This window comes from Eutrigla gurnardus (genome assembly GCF_963514095.1).
Source record: "Eutrigla gurnardus genome assembly, chromosome: 21".
Taxonomy (NCBI): domain Eukaryota; kingdom Metazoa; phylum Chordata; class Actinopteri; order Perciformes; family Triglidae; genus Eutrigla; species Eutrigla gurnardus.
Window position 1 is genome coordinate 13,812,407 of NC_139932.1, and position 14,417 is coordinate 13,826,823.

Consider the following 14,417-nt stretch of genomic DNA (forward strand, 5'->3'; position numbering starts at 1 on the left):
AAGCCCTCTTTGTATCCGATTACTTCAACATCGTACGTCTAATTTCACCTCAGGAGGCCAAGAATCTCATTGCTGCTATTATTCTAGAGGTTCATGTAGTACAAAAACAGAAATGTGTTTCCTAGAATCCAATTTCTGTGGGTGTGTGACAATATTTTGCATCTCAAATACGAAGAACTCTCCACAGCGTGCAGTGTGAGATTAATAGAACTCATCAGTCGGGTTAAAACAGTGTGGATTTAGTTGATGCCGCGGTGACAATATCCCTATAAAACACTGGACTGTGAAGGGCTAACATAAACCGAGGGGGCTGTGTGTGCCGGCTGAAAAACGAGGCTGCGTGACAGTTTGGTGATAACACACGAGTTCAATCTGTCAAGACAATCAGCATTTAGACCTTGGGAGAAGAATGCGCGACTGTGTGCGACCGATTCATTGGACACGATCACCTGCGAGTGAAGCCGCTCGTAATTCTTCCCACCTGAAATAAGGAGTTCAAACTAATGTCAGGCCGCTCTGATGTCATGCCTGCCTCGGGTTGGGTTTCACAATAATCTCGGGGCTTCTTGGACGGATGCCATCGTCTCCGGCTCCCGCGCCCAAGCTTTCTCCAATTAAATCGCGGGGAAAGAATAACACGTGAAACACTAGATGCCTGCTCGTTTATAGGAATCGAGGTGGTCCGCGCAGTATTTGCAATCAGTATCGGCGATTCCTAATAGTGTGCATATACAGAACTATTGGAAGGGCCTCAAAGTATGTCTTCAAATCACATATATTCTGCAAAATAGCATGATTTAACAAAACAACTGGGTAAAAGATAAGAGAGGGAAGACAAAGAAAGAGGAGCAGCGTCCACGAGGATCAATAGATTCATTGAGCCTCTCTACCTTCTCCTTAAGAAATGATGGCAATACTCATTCCGAGCCCCCTCACCTCCCCACTTTCTAACTCCATTCTCATGGCAACTGTGCACTCTGGACAAACACTCTCCATGCAATCTCTTTTTTTTTTCTCCTCTTCACTCCTCACCGTCTGCCCTGCATCTCCACATCCTCTCTTGTTTTTTCTACTCCGTCCCTCGGTCATTTCTCTCTCACATCAGACACCCGTGCGAGATAAATGACACTTTGCCAAGAAAATGTGTATTAAAAAAGAGAAAGAGAGGGAACCTGAAATGCTCACAGGGACGGAGGATGTCTGGACTGCATTCAGCCGTGTTATGGTTATATTTTCAATGTTTGATAGGTTTCACATGGGGCGAAAAAAAGGCCCGAAGGAAGAAAAAAAAAGCGGGGAATATACATCACAGGTGTGAAAAATATTTCCTCTGCGGAAATAACGTAAGTGCAATTCCGGAGTCTATTTAAAAACAGGACAGCTCCTAATCCCCGAGATCAGCAAAAGGGCAGGACGTCACTGGTCTATCCACTCCTGCTCCAATTTGCGAACGGCGCAGCGCTATCGGACCCCAAACCTCATTAAAATCGAAAATATGGAAACTTGGGGAACTTCCAACAACTTCCAACTTTTCTCCCTCCCTCTTGCCTAAGTGTGAAGACAAAACAGTGGACCATAGAGAGAAGGCTGCATGGAGAACGGCAGCAGATCCTTGGGACTGAGAGCGAATGGGAGGAAGAGAAGGGGAAAGTAAACCTTTGATGAGTAAGACTTTTTTTGTTAAGCGAGGGGGCTTAACTTTAAAATATTCTGGGTGGCAGTGAATGGGGGATTGACCAATGGCCCTGATCTCAGCCACACACTGGGGCACTGGGGTTAATGGTGGATAAAGATTAGGAAAAAAAAAAAAAAGAGGGGGTTGCTTTGCCTGATCTCCATCCACCCCCACACTCCACCCTGCAGTTTTCACCTTCTCCGCCAATCCCAAATCAGCTAGACAATGGAGGCTGCCAATGGGGAATGATCCAAGTCCCTTTGATTTCTGCCTCTACCCCCTCGACTGCTCCGAGTGCCCGGGGTAAAGATCCGTGGAGGTTCCTCCTGTTTGCCCACTCGCAGGGACGACAGTTAGCAGGGCTCAGAGAAACCATTTGAGGATTGGAAGTGGAATGACAAGAGGTCTCTGATCTATGACAAGAAATCAATTTCCAACTGGAAATGTGAGCAGAGGGCCCGCTCAGTCCCAACTGCAAGCTTCTTTAAAGCAGCCAAAGATATATTTAATTGCTGTAGATTTTTATATATGTCTGTATTGGAAGTACCGCTTGCAGTGTTGGGGCAATTACACTTAACGCTTTTTTCTTGCAATGATTAGAAGGACTTTTTTTTTTAAGGCCGGTAGATATGCAGTAAGGGTTCATCTTTGAAGATTTAACTGAATACTCGACAAATTAAGAACTAATACATAAATCTCTTTTAGGTGGAAAAGGAAATCTGGACTTCACTCTGGAAAGATAGGACTCTTGGAGAGGTGGACTTGGTTCTACAGCCAAGCCAGCGAGCATCTTCGCTCCTGCCCGTATGCCAAAATCATATCTGTACCTCAAAGGCGTTCTTCACGATGGCGTACCAAGATAAAGAGATTTCCTCCCTTAGGTTAGAGGTAGAGTATCTAAATAAACCCGTGGCCTCAAAGCAAATGGACAGCAATTTCCGGCTCCAAACCAAACATGACCCATTTATATAAAGAGTCACTGGACATTTCACGGTTCTTTGGAATATTTTGGCACATGGAATAAACCTGTAGCTCAATCACACACGCAGCACTCCTTTAACACAAAACACAAACGTTTTATTGAGTCACCATCTCTACCTGAAAGTGTGTGTGTGTGTGTGTGTGTGTGTGTCCATACAGCATGGATGGATGGATGAGCGTATACGAGAGATCCAATCAATAGAATGGCCACATTAGTCATGATGGGAGATGTAATTGGCAATTCCCGTTACGTGAACGGAGATTCCTCACCCTCCTTTGCGGACTGACCCGGTGACCAACACCGACTTGTGTCATTAGCTCGGGAAAAAAGGTATCTATGATTATGTCCAAGTGTTGGAGGACTACAAAAGCTGCGGGATCAGTCAAAGTCGGATGTCATAAACGGTGGTGTTTTAATTGAAATGGTTCTGAATGAAGTGTGATCCATGGACACCCGGGTATATCTTCCTGATACCCGGCTCTGGTGTCATTCCAGCACCCAGGTTCGTGTTTGTCTGAAGCCAAACCTCAGCAACGGTTATGACAGATGTGGCTCATTACAGTGGAGACATCCAACACAACACCAAGACAATGAAAACTTTCACTTACCACTTTGGACTTTACACTGCGTGTCGTCTGCTGTTTTCTACGGGCACGGACTGTGCATATTTCATCCTAAAAAAAACAAGAAAAAAATAGAAATGTTTGTACTGAAAATACGAGCAGTGCTTTTCACAAAGCTCTTTGTTTCTGTATATGCAGCAGTACAACACCAGGTACAATAACATCACATTACAGCTCATAGCCCCGTTCACTTTATTCCGTCCTGTTACAAATCTCAATCAAGACATCAACAAAAGTAAATCCAAGCTTTGCCCACATTTGTCCGCCATAATGCATATCATAACTTCTAAGCTGGAGTAGATTGAAAAATCCCTGGGGTGTGAAAACCAAACAGGCCCAACTGAGAAGGTTGCCCAGTGGAGGGGGGAATTCTATCAAGGTGGACAAGATGAAGATTTGTTACATTTGAGCGGGGGAATGGGGGCCCCCTTGACCTCCGCTGGCCAATACAATCACCCAAACACAGAACGGCTAACAGTACTGTAACATCCAAAGACACGCTTGAGGGTCTTGATAAAAAAAAATAAAAAAAAATGATAGTTTATCATTTTATTCAAACAGAAAGAAAGGCGTTTTCCTGGGGAAAGGAGAATGATCTTGAGAACACACTGTAAGGTTACTGTTAATTTTAACGCTGATCCTTGAAAAGACACTGCTTAATGCCACTCTAATCTTTCTCAAGGTTAAGGATTCTTTGACAGGTGGACATGAAGGGAACCGTGTTCAAATACTCACCCTGAGGGAGAGAACTTGCTGTTGTTGTCCGTCACAGGCGTTGGAAGGAGTCCAGCGCTGTCGGCTATCTGGGATGAGACAAGAAACAGAAAGTACACCATTAGGCCACATCTTTTCATGAAAAGGCTGATCTTTTTTTTTTATGTATCCCAGGTACATTCAGTGCCGGTGCGGACATGTGTGGGCTAGATTGTGTCTTGCATAACTATTGTCTGTATGGCTTGTAGGTGAAAGCAATAAACTTTGGAACAACAAAGTGCACCTGGATTCTGCTGTGAAGCATTAGAGCGTGTGTGTGTGTGTGTGTGTGCATGCACAAACAGGCAACACACAGTACAGTAAAAGCTACACACACACACACACTCTCTCTCAAGTTAAAAGGTGCAGTGCCTGGAAGGCTCAAGCTCTCAACGCCAAGTAAATCACACTATTAAACTGACAAGACTGATTTCTGGTGTATTGTGGGTCCGTTCAGCTGTCTCCATCCACGTACACATGCTGTGGCATCGGTATCATTTCAAAAACCATTAGTATTGATGATTTTATTTTACAGATGTACAGATTTAATGCAGCACATTTACTTACAGGTACACATAAAATAACTGTTGTAGGGACACATTTCTGCTACTGGGGGCATGAGGGGCACACAACTGGCCTGGACGTTCCTCTCTCAGACCCCTCCCCTCCTCCCCTTTATTCTCCCAGAATTCCAATGACCCCTACAGGCAACCGACGACTGCTGAATTCTAAGGAATGTGCTCTCTGAACTGTACAAAAAAAGCCCTCAGCTCAACGAGCACAGCTGAAAAACAAAACATGCCAACTGCTATAATTTTTTTCACTGTTTTGAGTTTGTGGAAAAATGTTGCGAAGATTGCTGTGCAACATTGACTCAGAACTGGGTGAGAGGGTTTGAGGGCGGGCACCAACCGACGGGGAACAGAAAAGGGTAAGAGTCACTGAAAAATATAGTTATATAAAGTAAAAAATGTTTTTATACAAAGCCGTCAAGTTTTAAATATGATTTAGATACAAAACATCTTTTCAAGTTAATGCCCCTTTTACTTAAAATAATTTGCTGCCGACTTCAATATCACAACACCTCTGGGCTGCGAGGATGTCATATTTTATTCACTGGAAAAGCATTAGGAATGCTATTAGTCTGTATGACCTCCAATTCGTGGGGATTTACAAATACCACACATATCTTTATGCCAAATACAAAACTGCTGGTAAATTCTATCAACTTATAAATATGGCAAAAACGCATTCAAGTATTCATGAAGGACTAATAATGCTATAGGCTGATATTTACATAAAGCGCTCGTGCACTAAGTCAAGATAAACTATTTAAGACCCGGACCACAAATACTTCCACGCCGCAGAAAAAGGAGGGTCCTGCGATGAAAGAGGACATTATGCTAACAAGTCAGATTACTGTACACAATAACTTTATCTTAAAAGTAAATACCATCCTTGGTGTTGGAAAAGGGAAGGGGGGCATTATGGAAAGTCACTGGCAATATTTCTGTGGGGACCAAAATGCTCCTTATCAGTGTTAGTCGAGCAATTCAGGCCCGCCCGAAGAAAGATGAGTCTTCAAACTCATTCTATTCATGGTCAGACGTGTAATTACCCTCAGCTCACAGTCTAGACGTAACCGCTTTCACAGTATTTAAGACCCCCTATGCAACGTGCGGACGCCCGCTCCTACCACCGAGCCCCTGCACGTTAAATCTGTGGGCAGATAAATTAGCGAAGAATGCAATAAAATAGACACAATGAGGGGAACTTTATCCTCCCCGCTGCTAAATGAGATTTCTTTGAAATGCAGATCAGTGGCTCTAGATTAGTGAATTTTAGCTGCTGTCAACATCATAACAAAATACAAATGCGATTGTTCGCCGGGGCCTTATCTCCTTGCTTCCATCTGTTGGCTGGTTATTTACTCCCCCCTGATTTACTATGCAGATCTAAATAAGTCGCATCAAAAGGAGGGCTTACTGCACAATGCCTTCTTAAGCTTCTACATCAAGGTATTTGAAAAACCGGTAGTCACATGAAAAGGCTGCCCATCAAAGGCACATCTCTAATGAACTCTCCCATATCAGAGGGGGCTTGTGGGGCCTGGCTTTAATGCCGTCTGTGTGGTGAGAGAGGAGCAGAAATACAAATCAGACCCCGACCAAGCCTTGCTGGAGGAGGGAGGAGGGAGGAGGAAGATGGGGAGCGGGGAGAAAAGAAAAGGAGAGACAGGAGAGGGAGGAGGAGGAGGAGGAGGGCCGCAGTTATCAGATGAGATTAACTCAGGAATAGCACGGGTCCTAGGTCTTTCCATCCATCCATCTAACTCATTGGTCTAGGCTGATGAAGGCAGTCATAAGAGCACCATTCTAGATTAGAACAAGTGACATTGGATTAGACTCGGCCACAGGTCGGTTAATACAGAACGTAAGAGAAAAGAAACCTTCAACATATCATTGTAACTTTAAGAGTCAGACCTAAATGCAGCTTCCTTTTCAACTAGACTGCAGGCAAATCAAAGAATATTAAAAACAAATATCTGTTGAAAAATTACAAAACCAATCCAGGTATCAGATTGTCATTCTTTGACTGTCAAAAACAGGAAACCAAACCCCCCCTTTTCTTGTTCTCCCCAGGTCTGCAAACAGCTTTGGTAATCTGGAACAGAGCTTTTGCATTACGCTCCAGCAATAACCTTTAATTTCATGGTGTATTTGTTGCATTCAGAGCACAGGCCGGATTACAACCGACAATCTTCAGACTTATACAGCGAAAATAAACTGCATGGAGAGATCATGATCTGCACCCATCCACCCCACCCACCGCCACCGCCACCGCCACCACCACCACCCTGCTTTGTAGCAGTGCTGCCTGGATGAAGGGGAGACCCCCACCAACAAGCATGCAGTTTACCAGTGAACAATTAGCCCCGGAGCAAGAGCAGGCCCCGGCACTGGCACATGTGGTTAAGAGGCGAGCGCTGCGGGAGAGTGCCAGATGATGAAGGGATGAGGATGGGAGGAGGAGAGTGGGAGAAGAGGACACTGGGAGGGGAGGGGAGGGGGGGGAGGAGGTGGGAGGAGGAGGAGGAGTGTTGCGTGTGCCAGACACGCGTGTGCCAGCTTTTAGCTACTGGGCTCGTCATTCCCTTACAGCTCGTCTTTACAGAGAAGATAAAGTCGGATAAAAAGGGCCCACCCCTCCTCAATTCTGAGACAACATTGACTCCGCATTTTAGGAAGTCATCCAGATTGAGCTGTAATGTGAAGGCATCCGGTGGCTGAGTCGCTCCGCTATAGAAACCCCGACTTCTCGTCCCCTCCCCTCACCCCGCCTCGAGCGTCGTTGGGCTGTGCAGCATGCCAAGTGGGCCCGGTGCCAGTCGCATTTGCAACCACAAGGGACCCTTGTCTTTTCGCCTTGCCTAATGAAATGACAAAACAACAGATTTGCATATGCACAAACAGGTGTTGTAACAGGTTTGACTCCTCTTGACCCAAGCCAGAAAGAGAAAAAAAAAAAAGCATGCATGAAAAAAAAAAAAAAAAAAAAAGTTTATGACCAACAGCTGCCTGGAGGTATTTAGGCTCTAATGGGCACTCAAGTCTGCACCATCTGCCCTGCTGCTCGCCAGAAATGACAATCTAAATTAAAAACCACTCATCAAATATCATAAAAATAAACCATTGTTTTGCTGCCTCCATATGTTGTGGCCATTTTTATTTTGTTTCTCAGAGAAACGGGGGGCTGAGCTTCCAGGCCGATAGCTGTGATCCGGGGAAAATCCAGAGAGCCGAACAGTAGCCTGCAATTACGTTCCCACCGATCCGGTGTCTTCAGACCAGAGCCCTGCGTCATCCTGCACATTATCCAAGTCCATCCTCTCCACATCACAGAGGAGAGAACCCGACCGAGCCGATGTGGTGGAAACGAGGTCATTGTTTATAGTAGGACCGTTGCCATCTAAGAGCACGAGATACAAATCACTACATTATACTTGCTTGTAACTAGATAACTGCTATTATGTGTGATGCAAATTTGTATTCGCCGGGAACAGAAAGTGGCGTTTGCTGTGAAACAACCCAAACTGACAGTGATGCAAATCTGGAAATGTCAAACGTCTCTCCGACAACATTTTTGACCAAATTACGTCCTGGCCCAAAGGGCTCGACTGGAAACGTTGTCCTTTACCGAGGAGACGCCGCTCCTGTACGACACCCCCTTCGCCCGCCAAACCCCGACTCCACGCTGCCGCCACCAACCCCAACCCCCCACTTTTTTCCGTGTTTCCTCCTGTTTTTATTTAGATACAGAGACAGAAGGAACAAACCTGAGACAGTCGTGACCCTGCGCGAGTGTTGTAACTTGGTCTAGAGCTACGCCGACAGAAGGCAGCACCATATGCCCTCAGCCCCGAGCTGGATGCTCTTTCTGCAGCCTAATGTGCCTGTCAAAAACTGTTACTGTCACGAACCCCCCCCTCCTACCCCCTACTCTGTGTGTTTCTTTTTTTCCCCTCTCACAACATGTTTGAAATAAACATTTTTCCTTCTTCTTCTCTGCGGTTCTCTGGGTCTTTGGAGAGTTAACGCATTGATGTATCTGTATCCTGGTCCGCTATCATAACCATACATTAAAAACTAATCTTCAGATCATTGCCCTCTGGTTGTGGTTGGAATTAACCCAAAGACAATTCCTAATTTGACTTGTAGCGTCCGATGTGCATGCTTACAGTACCTTACACCGTAAACGGTGTTGTCATTAGGAGAAGACGCCAGAGATGCCTTGATGGTTGACTGAGCTACCGCTGCTAGCCGACAGTGCTGTCTCACACGAGGTCGCACTGTTTACGAGTGACAGGGCTGCCGGCTGAATGCACTCTGAGCAACGGCGACCTTGCCTTTTGCCATGAGTGACCCTCTATCTTTAATTCAGGGCAAGACCCCGCCCCCCACACCCCCCCAACCCAAAACCAACACATTTTTTTCACACCAGGACACTGTGACTTGAATAAAAGCTGCCATGCCTTCACAACAAGAGTAAACATGCAATTGTTAAGTTAAAAAAAAGCTGTCGGTGTTCTGTGATTCAAATGAGTCCATAGTTTGGTGGATAAACAGAGTGTCAGCCTGTTAAACTACAAGGTCACCGTCGAGACTACGGTGCAAAGAGGTGAACTCCAAACCTCGAGAACAGGCAGAAATGATCCGACACGGCTTTAAAGATGTGTCGTGTAAGCAAAACCAAAAAAAAAAAGAGTTTGTTTGAAAAACTTAACATGCATGTCGCTTTCCATTTCGGAATCATGACAGACTGCGAGGTTTACGCCGCGCCGGCCAAAAGCTACACTTCTTGTGGGCTTCTCGATCCTCGGGAGGGGAGGTAGGGTGATGCAAGATGTGATATTTTGCAAAACAAATCTCTGCAGAGATATTATATTGACGCTTGATTGTTCCCTTTTTTTTTTTTTTTTTAAACGCTGGCCAAGCAAACACAAGAACCCATAAAAATAAACTGGGATCAACTCTACATGTGACTGTGAACTGAGATGAAACAAATGGCCAGTGTGAAGAAGGAAGAAAGAAAAAAAAGCCAAGTAACTCTTTCCTCAGATAGTTCTTAACTCGCCCTTGTGTGGGCAGCTTGCAATCTCCCTTCTAATCCTCATCCCCCTGACCCCACCCTGCACAGCTTTCTCCAAGCCAAACAGTCACAACGTTTCTCCCTCACAACAGCGTCGAGTCGGGCTTAAGAAGTGACCCAGAGAGCGGAACTAAAAAAGTCTGAGCTGTCTCAAGGCTCTTAGTAACCGTGCCACACAAAACATCATTACTGTGATGTGGATAATTACAGTGCAAAAGGGTGGCCTCTTAAGCATGTAATACACTCTTTTATCTTAAGAAGTCAATCTGTCCCAAGCTGACAGCTCGCAGTATATGATCCTGGTAAACAAATACTTTTGCGCGGCACAAAAGTGCCATTAAAGGCCAAAACTGTCAACACAAATTCCATTCTTACATGGGTGAGGGTGGGGGGGAGCAAAGCGGGAGGGAGAGGGAGGAGGGAGAAAGAAACAGAGAGAGAGAGAGAGAGAGAGAGAGAAAAAAAGGGACTTGATCACTTCTGGTTGCTTTAACTTGCATGGAGGTTGTCATGGAAACATTTCTATGAAGTTAACTGGGATAAAACCTGAACATTTGCCATTTAATTGCCTTGAAGCTGAGTAACGGGGGCCAAGTTAGCTCCATATGAAAACACGCTGCGTAGGCTCGCTGAGTGTTTAGAAAAGTGGAGCGGGGTGCACCACTCCCTTGATTTTCTTACCCATTCCCCCCCCCCCAAATGCAGCAACACCTCAAGGGTTGAGCGAGCAGTCCGTTTCATTACGGAGGTGTTGGGGGATGGGTGATGGTGCAATTCAAAAAAAGAGCTAATCCCAAAGTGAGCAAGTGTTTCATTGACAAGAAGAAGTAGTCTGACTCGAAAACTGGATCGACGTGGAGGAATTAAATCCACTTTCTGGACTCTGATTCCTCGAGTCGCCATTTTGCATGTTGTCAGTTTTCTGCAACAAACGCACACAAAGTTTTCCCTCGCAGAATTAAAAAGAAAAAGAAAAAAAAAGAATCCAATTGCAAAAGCATTTTCTGCTTCAGCAGAAGCAACAATTTCCATATCTGAGAAAAAAAGCATGCATCAACCAGTGTTCATTGAGCTGAAAGCTGAATCTTAATATTGATAAATGATTGAAACGTATGACAGGGTATACACATTAATCCTGTGGAGGACATTCATTTTCCTATTACCATAATGTAGAGCACGACCGCCCGATGATAAATGCAGCAATCAAAAAAATGGACGCAGAGTGGGGAGAGTCGGGGTAATAAGTGCACTGCTCCCAACAATGGTCAGTGTTGGAGGGAGACTAATGGCAAGTCGTCTAAACCCACAGCCTGGGGGAGGGGAGGGGGGGCTGCATCCTGTGTTACAAAATGAAATGACGTTATTTACTGCACACACGGCACCCCCGACAACGCGTAAACAAGAGGGTCTGGACTGTTTGAAACATGCTTTAAGAAATGATTACAGGGGCACTCCAACAAAGGGACTGATTGTGCACAGTCGATGACATATTTCACGAGGGGCATTTATTGCCGCCTGGCCTTTGAAGAAGGAGAGCTGCTGAGTGAGGGGGGGGGAGGAGGTGGACTGGCCCCACACCTGCATAACTGAGGAGGGAACACCTGTGCACCCTGCGGCTCGAACAAGGAGGGTCCATCCAGCTAATCCTGGGGTGAAAGCTGATCAGAGGACAGGCCCGAAGAGTTCAGCAGCTCCCACTCCCCTTGTTAGCCTTTCTTTACCCCCCCCCCCCCCCCCCAAAAAAGAAGTTACATCTATTGATTTTGGGGCCACAGTGATTGCAAGAGAACGGTGGCAAGACACAGTGACAGAGGAACTCAGCAGAAGCCTTTATGGGCTTTTATTGTTTTGCTTAATTAGATCAGACGCCATGAATCTGATATGCTACCAGCGTTCCCTGTTTATTTCTGGACAAAAATGGAATATTAAAATGGAGCGAGCGAGCACGGTAAGGTGTTACACTGCTGAGAATCATAGATATCCACCATGCAGATACAGCACTGATAATTACAACAAAAACTACTTTAAATCTGCTAATATTGTATTTTTTTTAGTGTTTGGATTTGAGTTTACGAAGCTGTAACAATGCTATTTTAATAACATGAACTGATATTTAAAAATGCTTTACATGCAACCCCTTTAAACACCATGGCACCAAGGATTTTCTTTTTTTAATGCAGTAACTTTTTACTATTTCATAAATAAAACTAAGAAATATAGATTTAATATGTGACATCCATATTTACTTGTTTGAGTAATTACTCAAATTTAGCAATGACAAATAAATCACTTCAACCACTAAATATACAGTGAGATGGCTTTCAGTGCAGATATAAATCAGACATGGGTTGTTATAGCACGTTTAAATATCAAATAATAAAATTATGAACAGCTGTTATATTACCGGATTCAGCACATTTACCTTTTGAAATTAAGTTTCAGATATGTCGTACTTCACTTCAATTAAAAACCGCCACAGTTTGCAAACAGCATTTATAAGCGGAGTTATAAATAGGTTCAAACAATATGCAGACAGGAAACAATAACTCGGCTTTTCACGAAGTCACTCAGCCCTCCGCTGCTGCCCGAAGGTCCAGCACGACAAACTTCCAACACCGCCAGGTGAAATATGTAAACAGCTGCTCGGCAATCACACGAAAATCACAGGAAGTCCGCGCGCATCGTGTACAATGAGAACGTTCTAAAGCGCGAGACAACACATGACAAACTTATGGCCGGCGGTCCCACTTCCTAATACAGACAGAAAAAAAAAAAAAAAAGTCAAAGTGTGGAGAGAAATGTGCGCGCGGGCAGGAAAAACTTACCAGCAAAAAAAAAATGGCAGGTTGCCTATATTTCCCTCGCGGTGAAAAAGTCAAAAGGGAACGCTGCTGTTGGCGAAGAAGCCGTCGGTCTTCTGTGTTTGCGGAGATCTTCACACGTGACTGTCCAAGTTCACCATAACGCAAGAGAAGAAGAAAAAAAATGGAACAACAAGCTTGCAGAGTAAATAAAAAAAAAAAAAAAAAGCTCAAATATTCCTCCGCTGGGCACCGCTGTCTGAGACACACACACTCTCTCCTGCTGTCTCCCGTCAACGCCGCTGTTATTACTAATGCAACAGAGGGAAAAGCAGTACACTGAGTCCTGTTTGAATGACGCGCAATGCGAGGAAGACGCGTCTTGTTTTTTTTTCGTTACGATTCAAACACACATCAAGCCCCCAGCAAGCAAGTATATTTGGGACTAGAACCCCCCTCCCTCCCCCCCGCTCCACCCCACTCCCCCCCCCCCCCCCCCCCCCCCCCCCCCAGGGGAGGCACTTGCTTGTGCGCGGAGGTGTGTGTTGTTATTTTTGGGCGTACTGCGACCCCGTGTGACGTCAGGGGCCACCTGCTGTAAACAATAAGTCATTTTTAAAAAAGTTAAGTTTCGTGTTTTTTGTGTATGCATGTTAGTGTGGTATTCCTCCTCACTCACGTAGGATTTTTTTATTTTATTTATTATTTATTTATTTTTTTAAAGCGTGTTCGGAGCTTCCGCGATAGTCACGAGCTTCCAGTAACGGGACGGTCCTTCCGACCCGGAGACAGGCGGAGAAACTCACCGAGAAGACGTCCGCAAGTGGGGAACCACGGCGAAAAAGAAAAATCAATACGTATTCCTGCAATGTCCATGTAATACTTCAACTATAACTTTTTTTTTTTTGGTGACATTCCTTTCCTATCTTTCACACATTCTTATAGCGAGCTTTGTCTGGATGTCTTACTCTCGTAATGCTGCATTAAAATAAATATGGAAGATACCATAGATAAAAAATGTCACACCATCCTTCAATGGAGGATTTAAAACTCTACGTTAAGCATCACTGTTTTAAAAATCAGCCCTTATTTTGAAAAACATTTATACACGCACCTTATAAAACAGTTCGCAGAGAAATATAGAATTATTAGTGAGATTATCAATTTTCTTACGAATAAGAACTGTTTAATAAATAGCGTATTTACATATAAACATGTAAACACTATATATCATTCTAGATGCCATCTTATAAATCACTGCTAAATAAATACTTTATTACAAAAAATAAGATGCACTGACAGATTTTTTCCTCATCCATTCTGTCATACCTTTACAGGGTAATTTAGCCTATTTATTAATTTAATAGCAGATCCAAAACCAGTCATATGTTGAAAGGTACTTAAAAGGCTTTGCTTTAATAGGCTGCGTCTCGTCTTTCTTTTCTTCTTTTTTTTTTTCTCCAAACCGCTGAGACGTTCACGGTCAAGAAATGAATGACCAGATTATTATCAACTGGAAAAATGGGAGAGTAAGGGCGGCATGTTTTTAAAAATGTAAGAACAGTGTATCGTCTTATTCTCTCTCTAAACATTTGAAGTGATTTATATCACCTTATTTATATTCATTTAAGAATGTATAATTGTGGGAAATGCGATTTTTCTTTTCATGGATAAGAAGCTTTTTGTTGAAAGAGATTTTTTATTGACTAAAAGCATAAAATATTCGACATCTCTTTATTAGTTATTATTATTCATATCTATAATATATTATAATCCTTCCGCAATAACCCTAATTGTAAAACCATTTCCCCACATTGGTGGACAGCCACGGAATATGTTGCACCGCTAGTATACAGTATGTACATTATATCCCAAGAATGGCCTTTAAAGAAAACTTGTCAGTGAAATTTGTATTTGATGTAATAAAAACAAGT

The 14,417-nt window shown here is 44.0% G+C and overlaps 1 protein-coding gene across 2 annotated transcripts in view; it reads right to left on the minus strand.

Annotated features, from left to right (window-relative positions):
* foxp2 (forkhead box P2) overlaps positions 1-12,882 on the minus strand; it is a 95,070-nt gene extending 82,188 nt beyond the window's left edge. Inside the window, exons 1-3 of one of the 2 annotated variants that reach the window (XM_084038422.1) lie at positions 12,508-12,882; positions 4,016-4,083; positions 3,266-3,331 (exon numbers count right to left, since the gene is read on the minus strand). The gene's annotated coding sequence lies outside the window, so the exon portion shown is untranslated. The remainder of the gene's footprint in view (positions 1-3,265; positions 3,332-4,015; positions 4,084-12,507) is intronic. The other variant, XM_084038420.1, reaches the window with a different exon arrangement.
* Between the last annotated feature and the right edge of the window lie 1,535 nt (positions 12,883-14,417).